We start from the raw sequence: 18856 nt of genomic DNA, 5'->3' as shown, positions 1-18856 counted from the left end.
GGACTTGTGAGACATCTGTTTCTCAAACTAGACACTCTAATGTACTTGTCCTCTTGCTCAGTTGTGCACCGGGGTCTTCCACTCCTCTTTCTATTCTGGTTAGAGCCAGTTTGCGCTGTTCTGTGAAGGGAGTAGTACACAGCGTTGTACGCGTCTACAGTTTCTTGGCAATTTCTAGCATGGAATAGCCTTAATTTCTCAGAACAAGAATAGACTGACAAGTTTCAAAAGAAAATTCTTTGTTTCTGGCCATTTTGACCCTGTAATCGAACCCACACATGCTGATGCTCCAGATACTCAACTCATCTAAAGGCCAGTTGCTTCTTTAAATCAGGACAACAGTTTTCAGCCGTGCTAACATAATTGCAAAAGGGTTTTCTAATGATCCAATTAGCTTTTTAAAATGATAAACTTGGATTAGCTAACATAACGTGCCATTGGAACACAGGCGTGATGGTTGCTGATAATGGGCCTCTGTAGATATTCCATAAAAAATTAGCCGTTTCCAGCTACAATAGTCATTTACAACATTAACAATGTCTACACTGTATTTCTGATCAATTTGATGTTATTTTAATGGACAATTTTTTTTGCCTTTCTTTCACTAACAAGGACATTTCTAAGTGATCCCAAACTTTTGAACGGTAGTGTATATATCTATCTATATGGGGGTTATTTGGCTCTGTTAGGTAACACAGCTGGGAAGTATCCTAACACTATAAAACTGAGGGGAAACAAGCCACTAGATAAACACCTTGGCTTAAACAAACCTCTGACCACAAATTCCAACAGTTTATCTACTTTGCGGCCGCTGTTCAAACAACAGGCGCATGGGTCTTTCAAAAGTGTGTGTGTGTGTGTGTGTGTGTGTGTGTGTGTGTGTGTGTGTGTGTGTGTGTGTGTGTGTGTGTGTGTGTGTGTGTGTGTGTGTGTGTGTGTGTGTGTGCGCAGATGAAAGCAAACAAGGCCAGGGTTATTGTAACCTTGAAGAGCAACATACAAGCTGAGGTCTGAGGTGAGTCAGGAGCAGAGTTGGAGGGATCGTGTAGCGTTGCTGGAGCACAGCACAGTCCCTGAGGAAGTAATACAGTGTGTGTATATGGAGGAGGATTAGAAATGGACTGCACGAACGTCATGTCTTCAGGGTAGCGAGAGAAGAACAAGTCGGCCTAGGGATTTTCCTGACCATGTGACCAAGGTCAGAGTTTATTCTGTTCTGTTCACACAGTCAGGAAGAAGTCTGTCCCTAAAATGAACTCCAAACTGGCCTTTTTCTGCCTATACCATGTCTCCTATGTGGTGCCATGAGATTATGGGTTCATGTCAATAGTGTAAAGGGGCTACCTCTCTCCGTCTGCTTTCCATCACCTACAATGATCTAATCATAGTGGGAATTTACTATCACTTATCCGGTTCCCTCAAATGAGTGTGGACGGAGAGAAGGAGACAAGGAGAGGAATCCACTTTGGACTAGAGAGATGCACCCAGGCCTCAGCTGTTTTCATCTGGTTGCATGCATCCTCACATGCGGTCTCCATCTGTACCACAGGGGAGCAGAGCAGCCTCGGCTACAGCTCAACAGGAAGTCGCTTGTTTCTCTCCTTCCCAGATAAGCTTGGCCAGATGTTCTCTCCCTCCTCCTCCGCTGTCCTTCTTTATCCCTTCTTCATCCCTTCTTCCATCTCTCTGGGTGGGAGGCTGTATGTCTGTGTGAGTCACTCTCTCTGCTGAGTCATTGAGGTGACTTGGTTAATCAGCTCCATGTGTTCTAATCACTGTGTGGGCCTCCTCCAATCAGACCTGACCTCTAGTCCAATCAGAGAGCTCCCCTCTGGGGCTGTGCCTGCATGGGTCTCCAGTTGCCTGTTCGGCCCACACAGTTTGATGTGATTATTCGAATCTGGCCTCACAATGGCCTCCAGAAGTGGGGTAAATGACAAAACAAACAGAATGACAAACAAAGCTCTGGAGAAATGTTCAGCCAACGAAACAACAGAGCTGGGTCATTTAATAAGGTTCTGGCACAATAAATCAAATGTTTGTTTGCAACTGCAAAACAAGGAAGTGGCTCCAGGGTCTCATCTCGTTATCGTGGCATGTAATCAAGATAAGGACGGAAGTCATTGTGATCTCTCACCCACAGAGCTTCTCTTTGCCCAAAAAAAAACTTGGATCAGTTGCTATGGTCATGAGCGTACACTAGTAATCGAAGGATGACTGTTCTAGGACGTCTATTTCTATTTTGCAATGAATTGGAGCACTGAAATAGACTCAGTCAATGAGCAAAGCTTGAGTTCCAATTAGAATTTGCCCATTATGAAAGGGTGATTATCCCGAACTAGCTGCTTTTCCACAGAACTAACTAAATGTATGGCGGTCATTGATTCAGTCACATTTGATCTCTGGGTTCTCACAAGACAAGGGAAAGCAAACAAACAAACAACGTTTGTGCTGCAGTGTTTTACGCTGCGGATGAACAAATCATGGACAAATCAGTGCATACTGCAGAACCTGCCCTACATTGAATCAGAAACCACATGCAACTGCCTAGCTTCAATATGAGTATTTTCTTGGGAGAATAAACAGACACAGCCTCAACCGAAGAGCATGCAGGTGATGATCTGTATTAGTTCAGGAGAAGACAACATACTCTCTCATATCTATCTCCCACTGAGACCGGATGCCAATAGGGCCAGGTGCACAAACCATGTGGTCCAATACATACACAAACCACCGAAACCATGACAGGAAGGTAGGCGTTTGTGCTGAATATGAGAAAACAACATCTCTTGGGCCTCGCATCAGCTTGCAAATGTGGGGGGGGGGGAAGCTTGTTGGATAAGTGCAGTACGGAGATGTTTCTCTTTCCATCTTTCCACCCGCTTGAGATAAAACAAATGTTCTCTTAACTCCAGCAATCGGATAAGAAAGAAGCGTGTTGTTTCAGCGTTGAAAGGATTGTGTCTTTTATTGTGTGAATGCAGATTTCTGATAGCCCTACGCAACAAGTGAATGTAGCTATGAAACCAAAAGAAAATACCACACTAATGTATTTCAGTGTATGTAGAGATGATGAAAAACCAAGCTCCGCAGTTATTGCATGCAACAAGTGAACGTATGAGACCAAAAGGAAATCACACATTGTACTCTTCTACAGTTCATATTGTTTTGAAATAAAGTCGACAGAGCTGTTTCCCATAGAATGTTTCATACTGAGTCTGATGTCTCTATGGGATGGTATTCATTTGTTATCTGGGACATATTCCTTTAGTCATGGGGCTGTGAGAGGCAGGCATTAATATGATGGATGGAGACTCATTGTAGCCCAGGAGGAGAAGGAGCCAGGAGGAGAGAAGACCCAGTGTCCTCCTCACAGTACAAACACACACACACACACTACACTGAGCACTGGCAGGGAAGGGACAGATAGAAATCAACACACACACACACACACACACACACACACACACACACACACACACACACACACACACACACACACACACACACACACACACACACACACACACACACACACACAGGGAGAGACACACTGCCCTGGGAGGGAAGGGACAGATAGAAATCAACACACATACACACCCCTTCACTGAATACACATTTGTTATAAAAACATATATTTCCTTTTCAAGCACGTGCAAACTGTCACACATGTTCTGTTTAATATTTCCGTTTCCACCTCTTACACACACTCACTTTTCCTGACAAACACATACACCCTTTTCTCCCATTTCCAACTGCCCCCCATATATATATACACACACACACTGGCTGTGTTCAGCACATTCACAATGCTCCCCATTCAACTCTCCCTGAATGAGGGGTGTGGCATGCCTGCTGCTGGCCGCCTGGCTGGGGTATAGAGTGGTGGGTCATGTGACCAGGCTGTGGGGGCGGGGCCTGGGAGCAGAAGCAGAGCCTGCCCAGCTGGAGCAGAAATCAGGGTGGTTGAGAGGAAAGAGAGGAGGAAGAGAGAAAGTGAGGCTGGGGTGAGTGTCTCTGGTTTTCTGTTCATTCATAACATGCTACGGATTCTTGTTTCTCTGACCGTGTGTGATTTCCTTCTGTAGAGAAGCTGGAGGAGTGATAGAGAGGGAAAGAGGGGTAGTTCAATGCATGCGAGTGTGTGTTTGGTGTGTGTCAAAGTTAGTTTGCCAGGTGTCCTGTCTGGACTGGGTTTTGGAGCTGAAGTGTGTAGTGTGTGACAGCTGTATTTGTCAGGGATTGGAAAGGTGTCAATATTCAGACCAGACCTTTTTCTATCTGTCTTTCTCTTGTTCCATTGTGCTTTCTGGGGGGGGTTACTGCTCCCTCTCCTTTAGGTTACCCCCTCCCTCCTGTTTCTCATCCCCCACTGTCTTCTCCCTCTTTCCTTTGTCTGCTCCATTCAGATTGAATAATCAATCTGCTAAAATGGATGGGGGAGTATTTATTGACCAATCATGTTAGTCCTAATTGCTCCCTGTGTTTTTAAGGTCCCTGGTATGTTTTCTCTTTTTTTATCCCATCAGGGATTGTTTTAGCTTGACTTTGATACATTACAGTGGATTAGTAAATAAGATGTAGAGGCCAACTTTTCGACATGATTTAATTTTGGCAACCCCATGCATCTGCTCTCTGGTGGATTGCTGTAGCAAGTTCAAGGTGAGTTGAAGCGTCAGGACACATTTTCTGCATGAGACTTTTTTTTTTTTCAACAGAAGAGCGGACCATTCCTTCCAACCCAGCCCCTCCGCTTCACTTGCCTCTCAAGAAAGAACGAACCATGTTTGTGCCCCACCTTATGTGACTGACCATGTTCTGTTCCCTGTTTCTGCTGTTGAAATATCAGCCATATTGCTTCCATTTGCAGTAGTTCCAGCTTTGGTCACATGACCTCCATTTTACCCAGCCTTCAACAGGTTGGATTGTACACAATCCACCAATGGACAACTATCATTGAAGACAGTAGAACAAGACGCAGCAGTGTAGCATGTAGTCAGATGTTCTAGATGTCCTTGCCTTGGTGTCTGCCACACTGTATCCCTATATGGCCAAGGAGTGACACTGTTAGCTTAACTGCAGTCAACATTAGTGTGTGTGTGTGTGTGTGTGTGTACACACAACAGCTATGCTGCGAAGACAAGATAATTGGTCTCAGCACCAGTGTAACAGATGTGACCATACTTCGTAGCCCTCTTGCGTTGTTTTTAAAGAAAGGAATGCCCCGCCAGCGGTCCCAATTGATTGGTGTTTATTCTGGCGATGGACACAAAGAAGCACATTAGATGTGCAGGACAACAGTATGTTGATGGCTGAAGATTCGTGATTCCACTGTTACCGTGGAAACAACTGCATTAGCAGGGGCTAATCTTGAGCTAGCTAACTCACTCTTACAGCAATAACATACAAAAGCACATCCCAGACTTCCCCCAATATCTAACAGGTACCGTACACAGACACTGAGTATACCACACATTAGCCTTCCTAATATTGGGGTCACACACTTTTGCACTCAGAACAGCCTCAATTCGTTGGGGCATGGATGTGTTGAAAGCGTTCCACAGGGATGCTGGCCCATGTTGACTCCAATGCTTCCCACAGGTGTCAAATTGGATGGATGTCCTTGGGGTGGTAGACCATTCTTGATACACATGGGGAAACTGTTGTGTGAAAAACCCAGCAGCGTTGCAGTTCTTGACACAAACCGGGTGCGCCTGGCACCTACTACCATATGCTGTTCAAAGGCACTTAGATTTTCATGGTCTTGCCCATTCCCACTCTGAAAGGCACACATACACAATCCATGTCTCAACTGTCTCAAGGCTTAAAAATCCATGTTTAACCGGTCTCTTCTTCATCTACACTGATTTGATGTGGATTTAGCAAGTAACATCAAAAATGGGTCATAGCTTTCAGGTGCTCATAATGTTTTGTATACTCAGTGTGTATACACATCAGGACAGGTACATAGTGAACTCTTACACATATGAAAGTATGAAAGTAGAATATTCTATTTCAGGACGTGACCTACCGCTTGCGTGTCAATATCAGACCCGGAAGAATTTACGTTCGACATCTCCCACTATCTGCAAGAATGGCCAATGACATAACACCTTGTTGATATGTAAACTCAACCAACAAATAGGAATACAGAAACCTCAAATACGTATTTCTGCAATGTCAAGAGGGAACATAACCAACCCTGTTCCACGTGTTTAGTCCATCGTTTGTTATTTCACCGACGCTTTAGAGTAGGAGACACTGACGTAATATTAAAAACATATTAGGCTGTAATGTGTTTACAGCTTCCAGGCTATCCGCTACAGTTATTAGCCATCAACACATTAAACCAACCGTTAATTAGCTACATTAGCCCACAAGGGAGTAGTTGCATTGTGATTACAGTGTAACCAAATACGTCCACTATTGTTTCATGCTTTCGTTACTATTCAGCTCACAGGCAAGGTGGCAGGACTGAACGTGGCTCACACACCGTAGCAAAACACGTAACAACGGGAAAGCAAAACAATCCCATTTCACTCTATTAAAATAAATAGGTCATGTTTTCCCTCTAATGAGCCAGACCCTGTTCGGGTGACTATCCTGGGGGTAGAGAGCTCTTAAGAGGTGGATCTGTGGCCTGTTATGCCATAAACACCACAATGAATCGTGTTCTTAAACAGCCTCTCCTTTTCTCATCCAATGACAGAGGAGTCCATCCTCCAGACCCCACTGCGAGGTTAACACTACTGTTAGTGTATGTGAGAGGTGGGTGGAAGGAGGACAAGATAGGGAGGACGTGAGCAGGGAGGAACTGCAAACGTGTCATTTCCTGTAATAGGCGACAGTTGTTGGTGTGCAGGGTGAGACAGCGAGGGGCCCGTGGCAGCATGTGCACAGCAGGCTATGGGCCCCCCGCCTTGTGACCGCTACACAGAGTCATGATGACAACGACATGATAGGACGTCCGTCATGATTGTTTTTAACAGTACCGGGTGATGAAGTACACATGGTCCTCGTTGGCGCGGTGTTCGTCAACAACACATGCTTGCTATCTATTGACTCCATTTACAGTGACAATGTATCAGTCCGAATGATTTTTTTTGAGGAATAGCTTCTGGTTTATGTGTAACCTTTGCTTGACATTAGCTAGCCAGTCATTGCAGCCGCTGTTAATTCCTCCAGTGCTCTTTCTAGATCACAATTGGAGACTATTAGGTCTAGCTCTGGTGTAGCGGGATTTCTTACTTCGATTCCCGTACGTCCTCTTTGCTGGCCTCCTCTGTTTGTGCTGCCTGAAGGGTACAGCCAACAGTCTGTTTGAACCCTGTTGTGTGATGACTCTTACGTAGTGGAACATGGTCATGTCATTAACAGGGAAATTAGATCAATGTTTCTGGCCCTGTAGAACACACTACTTAGGAGATATGAGCAAACAACTTGATTCATGTCCAGACATCTGTAAACCCTTTTTTCTTAAGTCTATTTAAGCCCCTTATTAACGCTTAAAGGAATATTAATTTGACTTCTGTGGTTGTTATTGGCAATGGGAGTGATCATAATTGCATATCTTCCAATAACAAAATGTGTGGAAATATAAAGGGGGCAGCTGGCTAATAAAACTAATTGGAAACACATTTTTATGTGTAGCTAATTGCAGCATGAAATGAAACGAATATCTTGGAAGAAATATTCCCCACCGTGTCTTCTCAGGCCTTGTCTCAGGGCACCTTATAGTCTCATTCCTCCACTGAACATAATTACATTTTCCTCTTATAAGGAAGAGTAACATTTTTCAGTGTGGACACAATATTTTTTTTTAAACCACCCAACTTCCCACTTCATGGTTGTGTGTCTGCCATATAAAGTTCCCCCAGTTCCCTATAATGCTGCTCTGGATGAGTCTGTGGCTGGGTTCCTTTCAGTCTGTCTTTCCTCTTTCTCAGTGGCCTGTATGGTTTTATAGTGTTGTGGTAGGTATATGACTTAAAGCAGCTGGTTCTCACACAGTGTCCGCCATGGCACTCAACAGCACAATAATGGCTGCACTTCTGCTGGGCCTTTCTCTCCTTTCTCATATACTCCATCTCTAGTTGACGTGTTCTCTTGCTCTCCGTCTTTCACCTTGTCATTTTCTTTGTAGCATGGGCCTCCCCTTATATTTTCCTCAACTTTGTTTCCTTCTCTCCATTTTTCTCACTCGCTGTATTTATAGCATGGGCCTGCTTCGCCTCTCATGCCCTCTCTATTCTCTCCCTCCATCTCTCTCTCTCACTCTGCCACTGTCTCTGTGGTGGGTAAAGGGAGCAGGTCATTATCGTTTGTGTTCCAGAAGTTCCCGTGTGGAAAGCTGTCTTAACACAATCTGCTTTGGGCCGCGCAGGGCCAAAGGTCACATTCTCAGGGGGCCGACGAGTGACGGCAGGAGTGAAAGATGAAGTGAGCCGGTAGCATTCTTCACCCACCTTCATCTGAAGCGTGTGTGTGTGTGTGTGTGTGTGTGTGTGTGTGTGTGTGTGCGCTGTCCACCGTTCTATTCTTCAAGCCCACTATCGCATGCTATGGTGTTATTGCAGTAAAGCGGCACGTTGACCTTCTTAATCAGCTGGTTCCCTTTGGTTCAAAGGACGGATGGGAGATTGAGTGAGTGGGATATCCTCTTGGATGTACACTACAGAACAGTTACGTATATCCCCCTAGTGTACCTAGCCTCATCTCTACGGACTGTTTCAGCCTTCCATTCACCCCCAGGTGTTTACCAACCGAAACATTAATAACATATCTCAATCACACAGATCACACAGATCACATAGTTCACCATTCCTCTATTATGCTTAATACTAAAATGTTTGTTCTATTCTACTGAGCCATTTACTTTATTTGTATATTGTATTAGTTGCAAATAAGCCTTTTTGTTGGACGGTGTGTATACCCTGTTTATCCTGTACATATGACAAATACAACTTGAAACACTGTACTTGACTTGGTCCTCTTGGGAAACAGGATGTCCAGCATTGCTCTCCACTTTTTTCTGCTTAAGGACTATTACAGCATGGGTTTAACCAAACAGGAGAAGTGACCAGATAATCTCCTACCTTACAATCGGAATGTTTCTTGTTACCCAAGTTCAATCAAGTACATGTCTCACTGATTGAACAGCAGAGACAGAATGCAATATGGAATGTTATTAAATAGTTTGGGGTAATTTAATCCAAGTTTACTGGAGGACAACTTAATTTGAACTAAGACTGTATAACTGAATTTTTCCAGTGTAATATACGTTCAGCAAATCCCCTTATTGTTTGGGATACTTTTACATGTACCTTCAGGGGTCATTCATCCAATAATAAAAAGGTAATAAAAAGTTTCTGGCTTAAGAGACTAAGAAGGGAAATCCCTAAACTAATAGTACAGGTAAATAGCAATAAAAATGATACTTCAGAGATGCAAAGTAAGTTAGAGGAAACAAAAAGAGCTTGAGGAACTTATTCAAGAACGATCTAATGTAATGTATTACAAAAATAAAGCAAACTGGATGGAATATGGAGAAAAATGCACAAAATTCTTCCTGAATCTCCAATAAAGGAACGCTAACAAAAATAATTTGCAGAAACTCGTTACTGAAGACTGAGTCATCTATGATTGTCTGAATTATATTTTAAGAGGAAGCTAATTATTTTAGGCAGATGTTCTCTTTTCCATCTCATCCTCTCCCACTGAATGAAGATTATTATAAGGATTTTTTTCCAAATGAATGTAAAACATGTCACCATATATATTCGTTATGGCCATCAAAATGTTAGCTATTAAAATCAGATCCAATAACAACATTAGAGGATTAGAAATCTAAGGCTTAAAAACAAAGGTGTCCATGTATGCCGATGACTCAAATTTTATATTAAGTCCGCAAGCCAGATCCCTGCAATGTCTCATTGAAGATCTAGATAGGTTTTAGTCCAGAAAGTACAGAAAAGTTCATTATGGTAAGTGTACAGTATTAAGTATTGGATCTTTTTTTTTTTAAATACAACTTTTACATTACCCTGCAGTTTACCTAGAAAATAGGATGATGGTGAAGTAGACATACTCGGTATTCATATCACAAAAGATATAAACTCTCCACAATGATTTTCAATAGAGAACTTGTAAAAATAGACAAGATCCTGCAACCATGGAGGGGTAAATACCTGTCTATTTATGAAAAAATTGCCCTGATTTAACTCCTTAGTCATATCTCAGTATACTCACTTCTGGCGCTGCCTACTTTGCTTTATCTGGGACGCTAAACCAGACAAAATAAAAGGTGCCTATCTATATAATGAATATGAATTGGGTGGGTTGAGATGATTAAATATAAAAGCACTAAACCTCTCTCTAAAAGCTTCATTCATTCAACAGTTTTATTTGAACCCTAAATGGTTCTCAAGTAGATTACTAAGAAAAGCTCATCCATTTTTTTTTTAATTTCCTTTTTGCCTTTTGTGCAGATCACCATGTCTCATTTTCGATTCATTGAAAATGATACTTTTTTCAAAGTATCTTTTTCAAACAAGCATTGCAGAGCTGGCTACAATTTCATCCCCCTGAAAATATATAAAAATATTACAACAAATATTATGGCTGAACTCAAATGTGCTGGTTGATAAAATACCTGTATTTATGGAAAATATGTTAGTGTATTTTGTTCTTAAATTATATTGTAAATTGGAACGGTGGAGTTATGTCCTTCTTGGAGTAATCAGAATTGTACGGGAAGGTCTGCTCAATCCAAGAGTACAACCAATTGATTACAGCATTACCCCAAAAATGGAGGAGGCACGTGGCAACGGAAGGAGTTAGGGAACTGGTCTGTCTGCCCAATATAAAATATCAAAACTTGGCAGAGGAATAAAAATAGCATATAGGAAAGTATACCAGTTTCATTTGAGGACCAGGATGTTGACAACTGTGCCATACAGATTGCAAAATAGTTGGGAATAGATTTTTGATGTACCGATTCCATGGTAGAGGGTGTATATAAAACAACGCAAGAAGCACAAAATCTTGAATTTCAGCCAAATTATTATATAGAATTCTTGCCACCAACAAAATGTTGAATTATTTGGGGCATAAAATCATCGAAGCTCTGCAGATTTTGTTGTGAGGATACAGAATCAATACACCATTTTATTTAGGTATTTCCCTCAAGTAGCCTGTTTCTGGTCTCAGGTTCAGGAATGGCTGAAAATGCAAATTGATGTCAAATTGACCCTAGAAATAGCACTGTTAGGAGATCTGGAGAGACCGGGTCAGTCAATTACTAATTCTCTTAGTAAAAGTATTTATCTTCAACTCACAATTTGTGGATTCTATTCGATTAAATAGATTGAAATTGTACGTTAAACATCACAGCATAGTTGAAAGATATATGTTGTGTAGAAACCCGAAGTGGGTGGTCAGCAGAGATAGAAGGGATGGGCTGAGGGAAGCTGAGGGTTGGTATGTGGAATTAGAGACAAGTGGGAGTGGAGTTGTTGTGTGGGAGATAAAAGTAAATACATTTTTCTAACATAATTACAAGAAAGTTTGAATGACACTGAGGGCTAGTTTTTTTTTTAAAGCTAATGCCAGTTTGCCTGAGGCTGATGCCGTGCAGGTGTTTGTACACATGCATATACACAGACTCTCATTAAAATAAACGCATACAAGAACACCCACATACATGTAATAGTGCCAGACATCCACAGAAACATATCGTTGACATTGCTGTTAAGATTTTCGTTGTCCTTGATGTCCTTTGTTTTAAATGCATTATGTTTTTGCATTGTTGATTGCTGTTCTGTCTTTTTTCTCTTTAGTTCATTCTCTTGGTTGGTGGAGTTCTTGGGGGTAGGGAATGTTGTTTTTGTTTGTTTTTTTAAATACATTTTTATCTTCTTGGTGGGGGGGGTGCTTGTGGGAGGGGTCTTGCTGGGTTGAGGGACAGATATTGGGGAACTGTGAAGGGATCGAGTTCACGTTTTTTGGCCTGGTGGTAGATCGGTCAACATGCCCTTGAGCAGGGCATTGACCCTGGATGCTTCTGTGTGTTGCTCTGAATGGGAATCTGTTGGATGACTGGTATGATGTAGTTGTTGAGCGGCAGCCCTTTGCTGTGCAGCTGGCATCGAACCCAGAAAGGAGTTCCAATGGCGGGCCTGAAGGTTATTATAGCTGGTGGTGGTGGGGAGGTGGGTGGTAGTCAAACTGTTGCTGAAAAACATTAAGTGAGAGAACATGGGTAAGTTGACATAAATACACCCCAAGATTTACACCCCTTGGTTCAGAGAGAGGAAAGTGATAATTGCAAGAGTGAGGCCATAGGTCAAACAGCAAGTTGTTGGGCCGTGTTTATAGGCTGTAAGGTAATTGGGCGAATGACATTCCACACATGACTAATAGGAAGAGCAGAACAAAACGCCATGCTGATGATGATACGTTTTGTATTAATTCCCACTATACCGAATAATAGGAAAATGAGTGAATTGTGTTAGGCTGCATTCAGACCAGCCTTTCTGATTGAACTTTTGTAAATTACTTTACAATACTCTACTCTATTTAGTCTACAATGCCTCTTGCATGCGTGTCTTGTACAGTAAGCTATACAGAGGAGGAGTTGCTCTTAAGGCAATAGTGACTACTGCAATATGTCCAATAGTCGGATCCGGTGCCATCCTGCCGTGCCTGTCAGTCAGCCCTCTCCCACACTGCCCCATGTAATCCTACCATCCACATATCTGCTCAAGACAGCAGAAGGCATACAACTTAACGATTACTTCCTTCGAGAGAGAGAGAGAGAGACAGCCGCCAAAGCTATGGAAATGTAATCTCCTGTAAAAGAGAGGGGGGGTGGGGTGAATAAGAGAGATGGAGGGGGAGAGAGAGAGTCAGACCATTTGGTCGGTACAGGGCAGAGACCCTAGCCTGGTCCCAGATCTGTTTGTGCTGTCTTGCCAACTCCAAGTCCTGGTGTGACATTGACACACATGGAGTTGGCAAGACAGAACAAGCAGATCAGGGACCAGAATACTGGGACTTTAAAAGAGCAGACCGTGTTGTTAAGGGGATCGGTAACGGTGTGTGACCAAGAAGCGGATGATGCCTAGGCTTCCTCCCAAAGACATCCTTGGCATCCATGTGTTAAAGGGTTATATAGAAGTCATATACTGTCTCTTATCTGAGCCATGCAAATAGAATCTGTCACAATGTGTGTTGCACCAATTATGAGGAAGCAGCTTAACTGTTGTGATCTTCTCAGAAGTCCAGAGACCTTCAAAGTGGATTGGATGACTGGTGCTGTGGAGTTCTCATTCTTTATGACCCGTTGTCTTGTGAAGAGACATGTGGTCCTGGACCAGAGCTCTCTCTCTTTCTCTCCCACAGACCAGTCCCGGATAGACCAGCTTAATCATTGGCCACACAATTCAAACAGCATGGCCCAACATCAGGCCAAATTAGACGTTGTGCAGGAGATGAATCATTGTCATGGTCTCTCTCATCCATGTTTCCCTTCTCTGTGGTATCCAGAGTTCTGGTATCATCAAAGGTTGGATTTGCCTCAAAGAACGGAGAAAGAAAAAAATCACTTTGTCATGTAATTCATAACAGAAAGGCAACTAAAGAGGTTGAGGTTTAATTGGAAAAGTTCTGGAGTCTTCTATGGGTTTTTAACACATTTTGAACAAGGTTCCGCCGAATTGTATTGTATTATATTTCATATGTAGAAACCGAAAGCACATCGCTCCGCAATCAACCAACCCATTGCTTCATAACTCTACAAACAAGTTTTGAATGAAATTCATAGTATGAATTACACTCCTTGAATATTGTATTTGGGTCAGGATGTGCCGGATATTATGAATGTTTGAACGGCAGAATGAAAGCAGAACAATATTTGGTTATGGGTGCATGTAAATGATCCTCCAGTGCAGACTGTGGGCAGATTGTATCCGAATGGGATGTGGGAGAGATTCCTGAGAGAACACATTCCTTTGGGAACGCCGTGTTGGCTGGCCAGGAGCACCGGGTGGGCACAGGGTGCATGTAGGGTAAGGGGATTGCTTTTCAACGAGTAGAATTGGAATTTCAGTTTACTGACTGAAGTGAATTGGAATTGACCCCAACTCTTGAGGGGAGTGGGGAATGTGGTGGCTGTGCTTTTTAAGATGGTTTGATACGCTATAGTAGTACTAGTGCAGCACTGCTGTCAGCTGGCATGATTAACAGGGAAATTGGGGGATTATTTGTAAGGTCTTGAAATGGTCAGTGTAGTTGCCATTTGAAATGAATCAGCAGTGCTTGTTTGTTTTTTTTAATACGTTGATTTTTATAGTCTTCAGGTGGCGTATGAGTTGACTCATTTCTCATTGATGTCTCTTTCGCTGTCTCGTCTAGGCCTCTTCCGTTGTGTCTCCACTGACAAACAGGAAACCATGAATCTACCACAGAGCCTGAAACCTCACATATGGGGTTGAAAAAATGTAGCTTGTGAGCAATCCTTACTAGAGAACACAGATATACATATCTCTGTATGAGCCCGTATTAACATTCATTATACATGACAGTAGAGCGGTTAGATGTGGCACGCAGACACTGGTACTATCCCATACCATAACCGCCACCAATGCAGTCCCGATCATACCGTGTAGCATAATTTAGCTTTCAACATTCAGATCTCAACCGCTTCGTTACACAAGATAATTGAACTTCTAAACATCTTATTTCCACCCTTGTTCGTTCATGTCTTTTTAAATAGAATCCTCCTCATTTGACCAAGGTGCTGGGTGTCCCCATTGATCTAGGATGGGTGTCCACATGGTCCCCATTGATCTCGGATGAGTGTCCACATGGTCCCCATTGATCTCGGATGAGTGTCCACATGGTCCCCATTGATCTCGGATGAGTGTCCACATGGTCCCCATTGATCTCGGATGAGTGTCCACATGGTCCCCATTGATCTCGGATGAGTGTCCACATGGTCCCCATTGATCTCGGATGAGTGTCCACATGGTCCCCATTGATCTCGGATGAGTGTAACGAACCAGTGTTTAGATGAAACAGAGGTGGTTCTCAATGGAGCAAATCTGGATGTGTAGTCTGGAAACAGCAGCTGTTAGGGTCTCATCCATCCATCCATTCATTCATGCATGCAAGGAAAATGAGGATGGACTGAACCTTTAAACTCTACTATGTCCATTCTGCAAAGCTCCACATTCTTTCCCTTAATACTTAAATCTCTTTTCACACTCAAGTCAGAAATGGCAGTTAGCCTTTTTTTCAACCCCAGTCGTAACAGTTGTCTGTTTTCAGAGTTCTGGTAAACACTGAATGGTAGTCAGTTGGAAAGGGTTAAGAAAGTGGAAGAAATAATTTGATGTTGTGTTTTGAGGGTTAATTCTGGGGTCAGCTAGGTGTTTTTACAGGTCAAATATCTTATTTCTTTTGAATAAGCAACAGCTGCTTTTTTGGGGGCTCAGGGGCCCTTCGTCTTCAGTTTGGATGCAACGTGTATTGGAGAGGGCTTCACATCAAATTAGGGTAATTTAGCGTGAGCTAAGTTTAGAATGTCATAGTTTCACTGGTCAGTTTTAATCAGGTGAATCAGCCAGAGACCCAGCAGGCTTCAAAGGCTACCAGAGCTCTGTAGAATGTTTTTTTATGCCTGTCTGCTATTCTGACTCATAAAAAGAAGGCAAGGCTTTCTATAAAAGTTTGATGGGGCCCCATCTATTGGATCTTCAAACACCAATGTTTTTCTTGTAGCTCATAAATTTATGAGGAAGGTGAAATGTTTCGCTACACCTGCAACAGCATGTGTATGTGACCAATCAGATTTGATCAGTGGTCACTGTTGAGGGGAGGGAAACTGATGGTTCTCGTCTGTTGTGCCAGTCCAGCCGGAACAGAGAATTCAGACAGCAGATTCCCAGTCTGGTTAAGCCACAGCCATCAGTACCCTTTTTTCTCCTTGCTCTCTGTGTGTGTGTGTGTGTGTGTGTGTGTGTGTGTGCGCGCGTGTGGTCTCTATTCTTAGAGAACCCAGACGTTACCCACCAGATGGCACAGGGGGAGCTGGTATTGTGGTACCCAGGCATGGGATGGCTTATAGACCCTTAATATGTCATTAGTGCTGGTTTGTGTCCTGTCTCTTAGAGAGGCGGCTTCCTGCACAGTAGGGTCTGTACTCTTTTTATTTTTTTTTATTATTTTTTGTTAACTCTTATTTTACCAGATAAGTTGACTGAACACATCTAATTTATAGCAATGACCTGGGGAATAGTTATTAGGGGGGGGGGGGGGGGGTAAATGAGCCAATTGGAAGCTAGGGATGATTAGATGGCCATGATGGTATGAGGGCCAAATTGGGAACTTAGCCAGGACACCGGGGTTAACACCCCTACTCTTATGATAAGTGCCATTGGATCTTTAGTGACCACAGAGTGTCAGGACACCCATTTAATGTCCCATCTGAAATGTTTATTTAACCATATATTTATTTAAGGCAGCACCCTACACAGGACAATGTCCCCAATCACTGCCCTGGGGCATTGGGATATTTATTTTTGTTGGGACCAGAGGGAAAGGTGCCTCCTACTGGCCCTCCAACATCACTTCCAACAGCATCTGGTCTCCCGACCAGGACAAACCCTACTTAGGGTAAACCAGCAATGGGATGCAGGGTGATATGCTGCACGCATGCAGGCAGGCAGGTAGGTAGGCACATGAAACCACATCATCAACAAAGGCCCTGTACATGCCATTGTGTCATGCTTTCCCTCCCTCTTTAACATCAAATTAGCACTTTGTGTGTACTTCTACATCTTATTCCCACTACAGGGGATTGTCTGTTCAACAGGAATAACAGCACATCTGCTCTTACATACAGTAGGGACTAATGCGGTTTCAACCAACCAACGGGTTCACATTTCCCCATTTGATCGAATGTTTAATGTGAGCTTAATGAAGGCGCATAAAGAAGTTGAGTGCTTTGCCGGTTGAGGGAATACAAAAACAAAACCCAATACTCTGACGGTGATGTGCGTTGATTGATGACGGTAAAGAGGAACGGATTTTTCTTCTATAAAGTTCATGTTCCCAGGACGTTTCAGCCAAGCCGCTCTGTGGTATCTTAGCCTCCGTCTATCATCACAGGGTCTGGGAAAGTGAAGGTTGAGACTGCAGCTCCACACAGATACTGGCAAGTGAAGGTGTGGTCCAACTCAACCGGCACCACCTACCGATTCTCAGTCGTTCAGATATTCATTCTGGGGTTTAGAAGCGTTTGTATTTATTATTATTATTTGTATTAATTTCACCTTTATTTAACCAGGTAGGCTAGTTGAGAACACCTTTATTTAACCAGGTAGGCTAGTTGAGAACACCTTTATTTAACCAGGTAGGCTAGTTGAGAACAGATTCTCATTTACAACTGCGACCTGGCCAAGATAAAGCAACACGGAATACACAAGGAATAAACAAACAGTCTATATACATTGTGTGCAAATAAGGTAAGGTAAGACAAGGGAGGTAATAAATAGGTCATGGTGGCGAAGTAGTTACAATATAGCAATTAAACACTGGAATGGTAGATGTGCAGAAGATTAATGTGCAAGTAGAGATACTGGGGGTGCAAAAGAGCAATATAAATACAGTATGTGGATGAGGCTTTACCGAGCAAAGATTTATAGATGGCATGGAGCCAGTGGGTTTGGCGACGAGTATGAAGCGAGGGCCAGCCAACGAGAGCATACAGGTCGCACTGATGGGTAGTATATGGGGCTTTGGTGACAAAACGCATGGTACTGTGATAGACTGCATCCAATTTGTTGAGTAGAGTGTTGGAGGCTATTTTGTAAATGACATAGTCGAGGATCGGTAGGATGGTCAGTTTTACGAGGGTATGTTTGGCAGCATGAGTGAAGGATGCTTTGTTGCAAAATAGGAAGCCGATTCTAGATTTAATTAATGTGAGTCTGGAAGGAGAGTTTACAGTCTAACCAGATACCTAGGTATTTGTAGTTATCCACATATTCTAAGTCAGAACTGTCCAGAGTAGTGATGCTGGACAGGCGGGCAGGTGCGGGCAGCGATCGGTTGAAGAGCGTGCATTTAATTTTACTTGCAGTTGGAGGCCACAGAAGGAGAGTTGTATGGCATTGAGGTGAATCAGAGAATCACCAGCAGCAAGAGCAACATAATTGATGTATACAGAGAAGAGTCAGTCTGAGAATTGAACCCTGTAGCACCCCCATAGAGACTGCCAGAGGTCCGGACAACAGGCCCTCCAATTTGACACCCTGAACTCTGACTGAGAAGTAGTTGGTGAACCAGGCGAGGCAGTCAATTGAGAAACCAAGGCTGTTGAATCTGCTGGTAAGAATGAGGTGATTGACGGAGTCGAAAGCCTTGGCCAGGTCGATGAATACGGCTGCACAGTAATGTCTCTTATCCATTACGGTTATGATATCATTTAGGACCTTCAGCGTGGCTGAGGTGCACCCATGACCAGTTCTGAAACTTGCATAGTGGAGAAGGTACGGTGGGATTCGAAATGGTCGGTGATCTGTTTAACTTGGTTTTAGAAGACCTTAGAAAGGCAGGGTAGGATAGATTTAGGTCTGTAGCAGTTTGGGTCTAGAGTGTCTCCCCCTTTGAAGAGGGGGATGACCGCAGCAGTTTTCCAATCTTTGGGGATCTCAGACGATACGAAAGAGGTTGAACAAGCTAGTAATAGGGGTTGCAACAATTTTGGCAGATTACTTTAGGAAGAGAGGCTCCAGATTGTCTAGCCCGGCTGATTTGTAGTGGTCCAGATTTTGCAGCTCTTTCAGAACATCGG

The 18856-nt window shown here is 43.1% G+C and overlaps 1 protein-coding gene across 6 annotated transcripts in view; it reads left to right on the top strand.

Moving 5' to 3' along the window:
• Positions 1-18856, top strand: part of LOC109888635 (septin-9) — a 103069-nt gene that overhangs the window by 44194 nt on the left and 40019 nt on the right. Inside the window, exon 1 of one of the 6 annotated variants that reach the window (XM_031831076.1) lies at positions 3882-4007. The exons of the other annotated variants lie outside the window; for them this stretch is intronic. The gene's annotated coding sequence lies outside the window, so the exon portion shown is untranslated. Of the gene's footprint in view, positions 1-3881; positions 4008-18856 lie in introns of those variants that run through there. 6 annotated transcript variants of the gene reach the window in all.

The sequence above is a fragment of the Oncorhynchus kisutch genome, linkage group LG1 (assembly GCF_002021735.2).
Source record: "Oncorhynchus kisutch isolate 150728-3 linkage group LG1, Okis_V2, whole genome shotgun sequence".
Taxonomy (NCBI): domain Eukaryota; kingdom Metazoa; phylum Chordata; class Actinopteri; order Salmoniformes; family Salmonidae; genus Oncorhynchus; species Oncorhynchus kisutch.
Note: the sequence above shows the minus strand (reverse complement) of the source record. Positions and strands in the feature narration are given on the sequence as shown.